Below are 11609 nucleotides of genomic sequence, written 5' to 3' on the forward strand. Positions count from 1 at the left end.
CACACCTACACCTGTCATGACCACTCTCTCTACCTCCACTCCCACGCCTTCCTCCAGGTCCACCCCAATTGCCCGTAAAAAACTTTTCCTATCCTGTGTTGACCTATTCGAACCCACTGGCCCACCCCGTCTTGTCTGTAAATGTACCCACTTCCTTGCCCTGTCCACTCCTCCCACATCTCAGCCCGCCCCTGTCTGCCCTTCCCATTCCTGTGCTACCTCCCCTGTGAGCAAGAGACCCTGTGCTGGCCCTGCACCCCAGTCCAAGTCTGCTCCACCTGCCTCAAGGTCCAGATCCAAGCCCCCTCCCCCTTCCAAACGTAAGGACAAGCCCCCCTCCCAGTCATAAGTCCCCACCCCCACAACCCCTGCCCCTGTTCCCAGAGGTGCCTGGATGCCCAATTGTTGCCCCTATGAGGTGGAGTACCTTTGCACTTGTGGGAGTCAAGTTGGGGCCAATTTGGCCCTTCGGACTACGCACTCTGGACTGGCCATTGGCCTTATGTTGCACTTTTGTTGCTCATTGAGCTGAATTAAAAATCATGTGTGGCCAGTGTTGTTTATGGCAAACTCAGGATCATTGTTCATTGTTTCTTTGTTTGGGGGTGTTGGGCACATGTGTGTACTTTGGGCAGGTTGGATTTGCCTTGTGTCGAGTAAGTACCTCTTCTTGCTGTGGGGTGTATGGCTTGTGCTGTTGTGAGGTGTTGTGGGTGCGTTGCGGAGTGGGTAGAGTGGGTGGGTATGTAACTGTGCCCTTTCTTCCATTGTTTAGTAGGTTGCAGTACTAACCGTCGTCATCTTTGTCAGTAGTCTCGGTCGTGGAGGTATATGGCAAGGAGCAGGGCTGGCATGATCTGCAACTCTCTATCCATTTCTGCTTTGGCATGCTGTGTGTGCCTCCGGTGAGTGTTTCCTTTTATTTGCTTCATTTCCGCCTGGCTCTGAGTGGAGGTGCTACCCGCCCTAGAACTGATGACAGTCTAGTGCTTCATTATCTGATGGGTGGGTAGGGCCTTTCCTTCGGGCTGTGGGCGGGCTCTGCCATCGTTGTCGGCTCTCTTCTGCTGGCGGTGAGTGGTTTTCAGGCTGCCTGTTTTTCAGGTGATTTATAATTTGGCAGTCCAGACCGCATGACTGTTGGCGGTTGTTACCGCCACCACCGGTGGTGCGGTGTTTACCGCTGTGTTCATAATGGGGGCCTAAGTGCTGATGCATAGAGTAAGATAACAAGGTATACATTCATCCATACATTCATAAACCGAAGCACACACTGATATATACACTAACACACCTAGTCAGACGTTAATACATTCACTAACACATACAAGCAAACAGCCCCACGTGCAGTAAAACTGCCCAGAACACACCTATTCATACAGTGACACCCCAGGTACACATTGATGCGTATTCTGTCAAGCCCAGACGCACAATGATGCATACACTGACACACTCATGCACACACTAGTGCATAGACTAACACACCCAGTTACACATTGATGCATTCACTGACACAACTAGGCATACACTGATGCATACACTGACACACCCAGGTACACACTATTATGTACACTGACACACCCAGGCACACACTGATGTTTACACTGACACACCCAGGCACACACTGATGTATACACTGACACATTCAGGTACACAATGATGCACACAGTGACACACAGAAGGACTCACTGATCCATACACGTATTCAGCCAAACACACACCCATCCATACACTAATACACCCAAGCTAACACCAAAGCACACCCAGGAAGACACTGATGTCCATACTGAGACAGTCATACAGACAATGATGCATACACTAACACATACAGGCACACATTTACTCATAGACTGATATACCAAGGCATATGCTAAAGCACATGCTGATACATCCAGATAAACACTCATCCATACACTGATACATCCAGGCAGGAAAAGACACATACACTAACACACACCTATGGATAAATTGATACACCTAGACACATAATGATGTACACACAGACACAACCGAACATTAACTAATACATACACTGACACACCAATATTAGATACTCATCCATACACTGATATAACAAAGCAAACACTGACACCTACACTAACACAGGCAGGCACACACTGAGGCGTACACAAACACACCCAGGTTCACACTGAGACAACCAGACACTAATGGATACACCGACATACCCAGGCACATACTTATTCATTCACTGACACATCCAGGCACACATCCACCCATACACTGATATACCAAGCCATACGCTAATGTGCACACTGACACATTCAGGTAAACACTCATCCATACACTGCTACATCCAAGCATACACAGACATATACACTAACACACAGAGGCACACACTTAAGCATAGACTCAAACACCCAGGCACACACTGATGTACACAATAACACAACCAGAGACACACTGATGCATTGACACACACCAGGCACACACTCATCCATACACTGATAAATCCAGGCAAACACTGACACATACTATTACACATCTAGACATACCTGTCCATATACTCACAAACCGAGATATACACTGATGCATACACTGACATATCCACACAAACACTCATACATACAGTGACAAACCCAGGTATACACTAACATATAGAGGCATACACTTACGTATAAACTGATATACTGACACCCTCCCTCACATATCTGCCAACATATCCAGATATACACTAATGTCTAGACTCAGGCACGCAGAAACATATTTATGCATACAGTGACACATCCAAATAGACACTGATGCATACACTTATACATCTACGCATATAGTGAACCATATATGTACACACCTATTGTAGGACAGAAAAATGCAGACACATCTCTTCTTTGAGAGAATGGAGTGGTTCTAAGAAAAACTTTTTTTTTTTTTTTTTATTTGTTTAACTTTTTTTACTTTTTTGTGGTTGTTTTCAAAACATAGCTTTACAACGAAAGAGCATGCCAGCAAACAAAGAAGCAAAGAGATTCAATTTGCAAAAAAATGAAAACAAACCTTTAAAACAAAAAGAAAAACTAGCAACGGAGGTTGCCAATTGTTAGACCTCATAGCCTTAGGGTGGTCATCCTCCAACCTTTTGCCTGCCTCCCACCATTTTTCTGACCCTGTTTGTGCTGGTTTTAGGACTCTACACACTTTAACACTGCTGACCAGTGCTAAAGTGCATGTGCTCTCTACCCTAAACATGGTGACATTGGCTCATACCCAATTGACACATTTAATTTATCTGTAAGTCCCTGGTAAAATGCACTAGAGGTCCCCAGGGCTTGTAAATTAAATGCTGCTAGTGGGACTGCAGCACTGATTGTGCCACCCAAATAAGTAACCCTTTAACGATGTCACAGGCTTGCCAAAGCAAGGCCTGTGTGTGCAGTTTCACTGCCACTTTGACTTGCCATTTAAAACTACTTGCCAAGCCTTAAACTCCCCTTTTCAATATTTAAGTCACCCCTTAGGTAGGCCCTAGGTAACCCATGGGGCAAGGTGCTATGTCAGTAAAAGGCAGGACATGTACATGTGTGTTTTACATGTCCTGGTAGTGAAAAACACACAAATCTGTTTATCATTACCGTAAGGCCTGCTCTTATCATAGGTCAGCATTAGAACTGCCCTTATATACTTTTAAGTGGTAGATTCTGATCTGAAAGAAGTAGTCCTGTCATGTTTAGTATGGCCAGAATGGTAATAGAAAATTCTAGTGAAGTTGGATTTAATATTAGTATTTTAGAAATGTCATTTTTCTGCACTTACTGCCATCTGTGCCTTACAGTCTGTCTCTAATTCAGGCCATGTCTGTGCTAGTTGACGGCTCCCCTTGTGCATTCCACCTAGACAGCCATAACCACAGGACACTCAGCTGCATTTGCATTCTGTCAAAGCCCAGCTCACCTGAGTCCTTGTTCAGTTCTGATGGAGGTTGAAGACAATCCGACCCCACCCTGAAACTGCTTGTTCCAGCACACTAGTTTTTAAAACAGTGCACTAAGACCAGAAGCTCAAGGGAAGGGGGGAAGTGGATAAAATAAAATAAAGAGACAACACCGTTCTTGCGTTTCCACTGTTGAAGTGCTGCACAAATCTGCGGCCCTCTCTGACTTCTGTAGAAACTGGTGCCTAATGAAACATAAACAAAGAACAGATAAGTACAACCTATTCCTAACTGGGTTCCTGACTATCCCTTTATTTATTAGACATTTTCTTCTAAAAGTACCTCTTGGATCCTGGTCTCTAGTTTCCAGGTTTGGAATGTGTTACTGCTCTGGGATGTGCTTTCTATTACTCTAAAGCTTCTAAAACATTAAACAAATACCGTTATCAGAATTACCAATATCAAACATTCATCTTAATATAACTAAAGCCTAAATTCCCAATAGCAGACTCACTTTTCCCATATTTCCAGAATCTTTTATAAAACAAATACTGTACTTTTACGTCAAAATACAGCATGTAATTTGTGCAAGTCCTTGATTTACTGTTTGCCTTGCTGTTATTGGTTTCCACGGTTCGATTCTTAAAAGTTCCATAAAAAATGTTTGCTTCACAAAGTTCCGCAAAGTATTCTTGTAACAAAGAGTTTGAATCACAATGTTCGTGGAAGGTATCTTGTTTCCAGAAATTTTTGTCAAAGTTCTTTCAGGTAATAAAAGTTTTGCACTTACTTGTTGCTGGCAAGAGATACTGATCAGTCTAACCTTGTCTTCTTTCTCTTTTGCAGGTTGCTTGTAGGAGAGAGGCTGAGGCAAGGAGGAACCGGAAACCGGAAGAAGGAAGAGCCAGCAGCTGCGCCCATTGAAGCCAATGAAAGTCTGTAGAGAGCAGGAGTGCCAGCGCCGAGGGATCTGTCCTCAGGTAAGCGGGAGTTAGACGAGCACAAGCACTGGGTGAGGCTCGGGGGCTGCCTTTTATAGACAGGGCTGGGTGTGGTCCTCACATGCTGCACATGTTCTTGAAAGGTGTGCAGAGCTGGGTGTGGTTTGAAGAGCTGGGTGTGGTCCTCACATGCTGCACATGTTCTTGAAAGGTGTGCAGAGTTTCAGTTATTATGCAAATGAGTTAAATTAACACATGGCCTAGAGAGGAGTGTTTTAAAGAAGCCTTGGTAAAAGCAAGGCCCAATGTGTAAACAAAACAGCACATTAAACAACATACACAGAAGCCTAGGGGGGGGAAGGTGAGATAACAAGAAAGGCTTTCAATAGTAAGTTTAAAAGGGAGCTATTACAGAACCCACTAGTGCAGTGAGAGGGAACATGCTCTTTGCTGTGCACAAACCCTAACACATTCATGTGCATACAGATGGCTTTCATCTGGGCAGGAAGGGTGGAGGGGCTCTCACTTACACTTCAAAGGCCAGTGGCCTGCCTTAAGGAGTGAAAACCCCCCACAGGGCTCCTGGCAGACAGGGCTGGGTTAAAAGAGACACTTGTGCACTTCAAAACCACTCTTTGATGTTTCCTCCACTTCAAAGGCACTTTTGTATATTTACATACATGTACTGGGCCTCTGACCCTAACAAATCAGACACTTCTGGATCTACAACTGGATTCTGTCAGAGGGACTGCCTGGCAGCCTAAAGGGCTCACCTGGTCTGCTTTGCTGGAAGGACTGCTGCCCTGCTTGTTGCCCTGTTGCCTGCTGGCCCCTGGCTTTGCTGGAAGGACACTGCCTTCCCCACAAATGGATTCATAGGGTTTGAATTGAGCTAGACTCCTGTTCTGAAGAATCAAGGCCACATAGACTTCACCAAAAAAAAGAAGAAAATCTCCGGGTGTTGGAAAATCACTGCAACGCCTGTAGAAATTGATGGAGCACCCTACTTGCGGTTAAAAAAATGCTGCATTTTTTCCCAGATCAATGCAGCACCTCCTCTTTCTTACCAGCGTGCCAAGGATTTTCAACGCATCGTCTTTGTGCATCAAAATATCCCTGCATCTCTCCTGGAAATTGATACATCACCTTGCAGCGTGGACAGAAATGATGCATTGCCTGAGCCACAGCAGAAAATCTGACACTGCTCCTTATTTTTCAACACATCTCCTCCTCTGGGGCCCGTGCATTATTTGTGACGCATCCTTGATGCAACATTTTAAAAGGATACAACAACTGATTCTTAGGGATTGAGACTCATTTCAACTTTAAAAAAATGATATTTTAACTTCCACATTTTGGATTTTTGTTTTTTTGGTGTTATTTTATTTGGTCCTGTGATGCAGATAGTACAGTTGTAGTATATGAAGACTGTCCCTGAGCAGCACTCAAAGAAGAAGAATCTTCTGTGACTTCCCTCTCATGCAGGATGCTATTATACACCCTTTCATGGATTGTCTTCAAGTGTTTTCACATGAAACTTATTTGATGTGAATACTTTTTTGAAGTCCCACATGAAAGTTGCATCCCACAAATAGTACAAGTGACATATTTTGCTGTCACCGTCTTCGCTCCTGGAGTGACTGTGAAGTATCTGAACACTTCACTCTCCTTCTTTATTGAAGATCTTCTCTCCTGTTCCTCCATAGTGGGATCCTCTTGTTCTTGTGCCACTGATGAAGTAGTAGCCATCTCTTCTCAAACTCTCCAAAGATAAACACTCAAGAGAAAATCTACTCAGGAATTGAGTGCTCTCTCCACAGAGATCAAACAAGAAATGACTACGGCAAGGTATGGCTGCCAATGTAATAGGTGGGGTCCAAATACAGCTAATCAATTGAGAATGTCACTTTTTCCTAAATGGAAGGATCCGTGGTTCACATATTTAAAAGTAAAATGACTATGAGTACAATTATATCTACTTACATATGGGTGCACCCTGACTCTATTAGATAAAGCAGATATCTGTATATACTAAACTCATCTCCTTGGATCTGGTTCTGCTTACCCATCCTGATCATGTGATCGGAACAAAAACCATAGAGTGTGGCCGTCTATGTTTTCCAGCCCCATGGATCCTCAGCTGCGGATCCAGACAATTAAAAAATGATAATAATATTATTAAAGAAAATATGATTATATTTAAATAATTGATACTTACTAGATACAAAAGCAACTTTGTATATTATAGTATCACACATACTTAGCAATTTAAAAGTCATTCTCAAATGTAATAAAGACCTTTTGTAACCTATTTACTGATTCACACAACTAGAAACTTACATATACATTTACCCTGGTAGAAGTGAACATCAGTGTGCAGCTTTACTGTCACCTCTACTTTGTACTAGATAACTTGTTCAACAACAGTCAATCTTTCATACACCATTCTCGTACTAACTCCCTCATCCTTACATCACTTATGCACTCATTCACTCACCCATACACCAATCATATAGACACTCACTCACTCATACACCACTTATGCACTCACTGACTCATCTATACATATACTGATGCATTCACTCAATCACCCACATGCCACTCATCCACTCACTCACCCATACACCACTCATACACTCAGTCTTCCTTATACAGACTCATACACTCACTCAATCACCCACACACCACTTTTCCACTCACTCCCTAACCAACAAACATACTGCTACACTCACTCAATCTGCCATACACCACTCATGCACACACTCACTCACCTATACACCACTCATAAACTCAATCACCTATAGGCACACTCATATACTCAGTCAGTCACCCATACATGACTCATGCAGTCACTCAGACAGACACACACTCATACACTCAGTGAATCACCAATACACCAGTCATGCACTGACTCACTTGTATGTAGATCTACTCACACACTTAGTCAAACACCCATACACCACTTATGCACTCACTCACTCATACTCACTCACTCATACATACTTCATTCAAACACTCACTCTCTCTCACCCATACACACTGTTGAACTTGTTCAGTCACCAATACGCACACTCATGCTCTCATTCTCTCATACATACACCACTCATATAGTCACTCATTTAGTAGCACATAAACACACAAATGCACTCAGTGATCCACCCATACACCACTCATGCAGTTAAAAACTCACCTATACATGCTGTCATACAGTAAGGTAATATATGTACTTGAACATCATATTAATACACACACACCTTACAACCACCCTAAAAAACGTAAAACATTGCTAAAAGAAAAAAAATACAAGTAAAGTTACAGTTAGGAAATAAAATTTAAACAACAACTGAAATTCACTGAAAAAAACAAAGCTTACCAGGATGTTATTGTTAGGAAATAACATTGAAAAAAACCCATTAAAATTCACTGAAAGAATCAAAGCTTACAGGTATTATATATTTAGGAAATAAAATGTAACAAAAACATTGAAACCATTGAAATTCACTGAAAAAACAAAGGTTAGAGGGAAGGTATAGTTAGAAAATAGAATTATAACAACCTCAGAAATTAATTGAAAAAAAAAAAAGGTTATAGGGCCGCTATAGTTAGGCTCCCATTTCACACGTACATAACCACTGAAATTCAGCAGTTATAGTTACCTCAGCGAACTATGAATTGCGCCCCGTAATGCACTGCTTGTGACCTCACATATTACATCACTCATTTTATCACTGATGACATTTCAAATGACATCACTGGTGACATCACTGATGACATCATCCACAGAAAAGCTCAGACAGCTAATCATACCCTCATTCGACATGATACATCCAATCAAGCAGACACACACACACACACACACACAAACAGCTCTCTAGTTACAGACACACACACTCCCCGATACAGACATTTACACAATAAGTAACTCACCTGTACATCAACTACCACACCCTGTCACCTGTACAATCACTGATACACTCACTTATTTCCCCATGCAGACACTAACACCCCCAACTCACTTACTGAGAGCTACTTGCACAACAACTCACTCTCCCATATAGTCACTGATACAGCCTGACACTTACGTATACAGTCACTCATACACCCACTTGGTCACCCATACAGTCACTGCCTCACACACTCAGTAACTAATAAGTCACTAAAACACCCACTAACTCATCCATACAACCACTCACACACCCATTGACTCACCCATGCAGCAACTCACATACCCACTCACTCACCAATGCAGACATTGATACACTCAGTGACTAATCGATATAGCTACTCACACATCAATTCACTCTCCCATAAAGGCACTGACACATTCACACACTTATGCAAAAACCTACTGATGCATCCACTCACTCACCCGTACAGGCACTGACTTGCCCACTCACCCACTGAACAGTCACAAACACACTCCATCACTCACCCATACAAGCAAACACACACCCAGTCACCTGTACAGCCACTCCTACTCCCACTCACACATCTATACAACCACTTACACTCACTGGATGACTGGATGATGTCATCAGTGATGTCATCAGTGAGGTCACTGATCATGTCATGAGTGATGTAATATGTGAGGTCATAAGCAATACACTACGAGAGTGAAAGTTATAGTTAGCTGAGGTAACTAGAACTCCTGAGTTTCACTGGTTTTATGTGTGTGAAATGTGAGCCTAACTATAACATCTCTGTACCCTTATATTACCTACTGGCGGTCAAAACTTGGTAGTTATAGTTAGGACCTAGTTTCTATAGAAAAAGTGTTTTTTGTTTTGCTAATAACTTTAATGCCGTTTGATGAATATTCAGGAAATTTTCAAAAACAAATTCTCCCTCCTGTCAAATGCTGGCCGGAAAGTTTCGCAGTGATCCATCTAGTGAAGGCCAAGAAAAAGGGAGGTCCCAAAACCCATTTCGCCATTAATTCTTTCTTAAGGATTTTGAACAGCGATAGCACCAAAACCACTGGACGGAATTACACTTAATTTGGGAAAGGTAGCTCTTGGTCTAGAAAGGGACCTTTTTTGTTATTTGGTATCATGGAGCCACTGATGGCCCGGGGACCACCACCCCTCAAAGCCAGTGCCTGCTATGTCCCTTAGGACCTAGCTGTTTACTGTGGCTTGGCAGCAGCTTTGACAGCTGCCACCAAGTCACAGCTAACACTCTACTCCATTGAAGGGAGAGGTGTCAATCAGCTCTCAATCAGCTCTCCCTTCATTGGAGCAGAGGTTTCCTCCATGTGCCTGACTGTGGAGAGGCAGTCAGGAGCACAGAGAAAACGGCTTTCACAGAGAGGGAGCTGCTATAGCATTCCCCTCTCTGTGATAGCAGTGCTGGCTTCCACAGGGGGTGTGGAGCCAGTTGGGACTCACCGTTACATTTGTTAGAAGCCCCAGGGAGGTGGTGATCCCTGGGCCTGTGGGAGAGCCAGGCAGCCCCCGCACTTCATTTATTTTAATGCCCCAGGTAGGTGGCAGTCCCCGGGGCTGCAGGGGTCCAGTGGGCTGTCCCGCATTGAAAATGTAAATGCCTCCAGGACCTGGCCCACCCGGGCTCCTCACAGAAACATGCACAGGAGCCCAAGCGGCAAAAAGTTGCAGCAAAAAATGCTTTTTATCTCTGGGGGGGTCCCTCTGGGACCTCACAACCAGAGCTGAGGGGTCAGGGTGTCCCTACTTTGGGCTCTTTTTCTATTTTTCAAATTTTTTTGTGGGACTCAGCTGAAGCTAAGTTCCAAGATGGCTGCCAACACTTCCTGGTTTGATGTGTTGGCAGCCATTCAGAGCTGTGCATTTCCCTGCATGGGCTCATCTTTTTTTGCAAAGTCATCATGGCCAGAGATATACAAATTTATTTTCCCAATAATATCTCCAAAAATACTGAACGGATTTTCACCAAATAAGCGAAAGCACAATCTGCGTACTGAAAGCTAGCTTTCTGCCAAATTTGCTGTAATTCCATCCAGTGGTTCGGGCTGTAGTCGTGTTTAAAGGTCCTATGGGAATTAACATGGGGAACTCAACTTTTTTGACCCCCCCCCCCTTTTTCTTGGCATCTGCTTGACAGATCACCCCAAAACTTTCTGTGTGCTACAAGAATCACGGACACACTTTATTTTACCAAATTTCCTGAAGATTCATCAAATGGTGTTAAAGATATAGGAAAGTCAAAATACACTTTTTCTATGGAAACTAGGTCACAAGTAGAACTACCTACTGGCAATCACCAGTAGGAAGTTATAGTTAAGACCTATTTTCCAAGGGAAAAGCTTTTTTTTAGCCAATAACTTTGACGCTGTTTGACAAATCTTCATGAACTTTTCAAAACTAATAGGACAGTCGGTTTAGCTGCTGTCTTGAAAGTGATCAATCAAGTAGATGCTGAGAAAAAGTGGGGGTCCCAAAACACATTTTCCCCAGGCATTTTCCCATAGAGTCTTTAGACACATCTACATCCAGAACCACTGAACGGATTAACACCAAATTTGTCAGGAAGCTAGATCTTGGTGCACAGATCTTGCTTTTTGTTATTTGGTGTAAATCCATTCAGTAGTTTAGGAATTATTATAGGAAAATGAAATATAGATATTTGCATGCAGCCTAAGCACAGATCTCATGGTGAGATCTTATTGGTTATCTGCACTTCAACCAGGAACTTCTGGCATACATCTTCAGAACAATATACATGATAGCACCTCAATGAAAGGCATTGCAGTGAATTACAGGCTTTGAAGGTCACAAAAAGAAGACCATAAAAAGAATGATAAT

The sequence above is a fragment of the Pleurodeles waltl genome, unplaced genomic scaffold (genome assembly GCF_031143425.1).
Source record: "Pleurodeles waltl isolate 20211129_DDA unplaced genomic scaffold, aPleWal1.hap1.20221129 scaffold_74, whole genome shotgun sequence".
Taxonomy (NCBI): Eukaryota; Metazoa; Chordata; class Amphibia; order Caudata; family Salamandridae; genus Pleurodeles; species Pleurodeles waltl.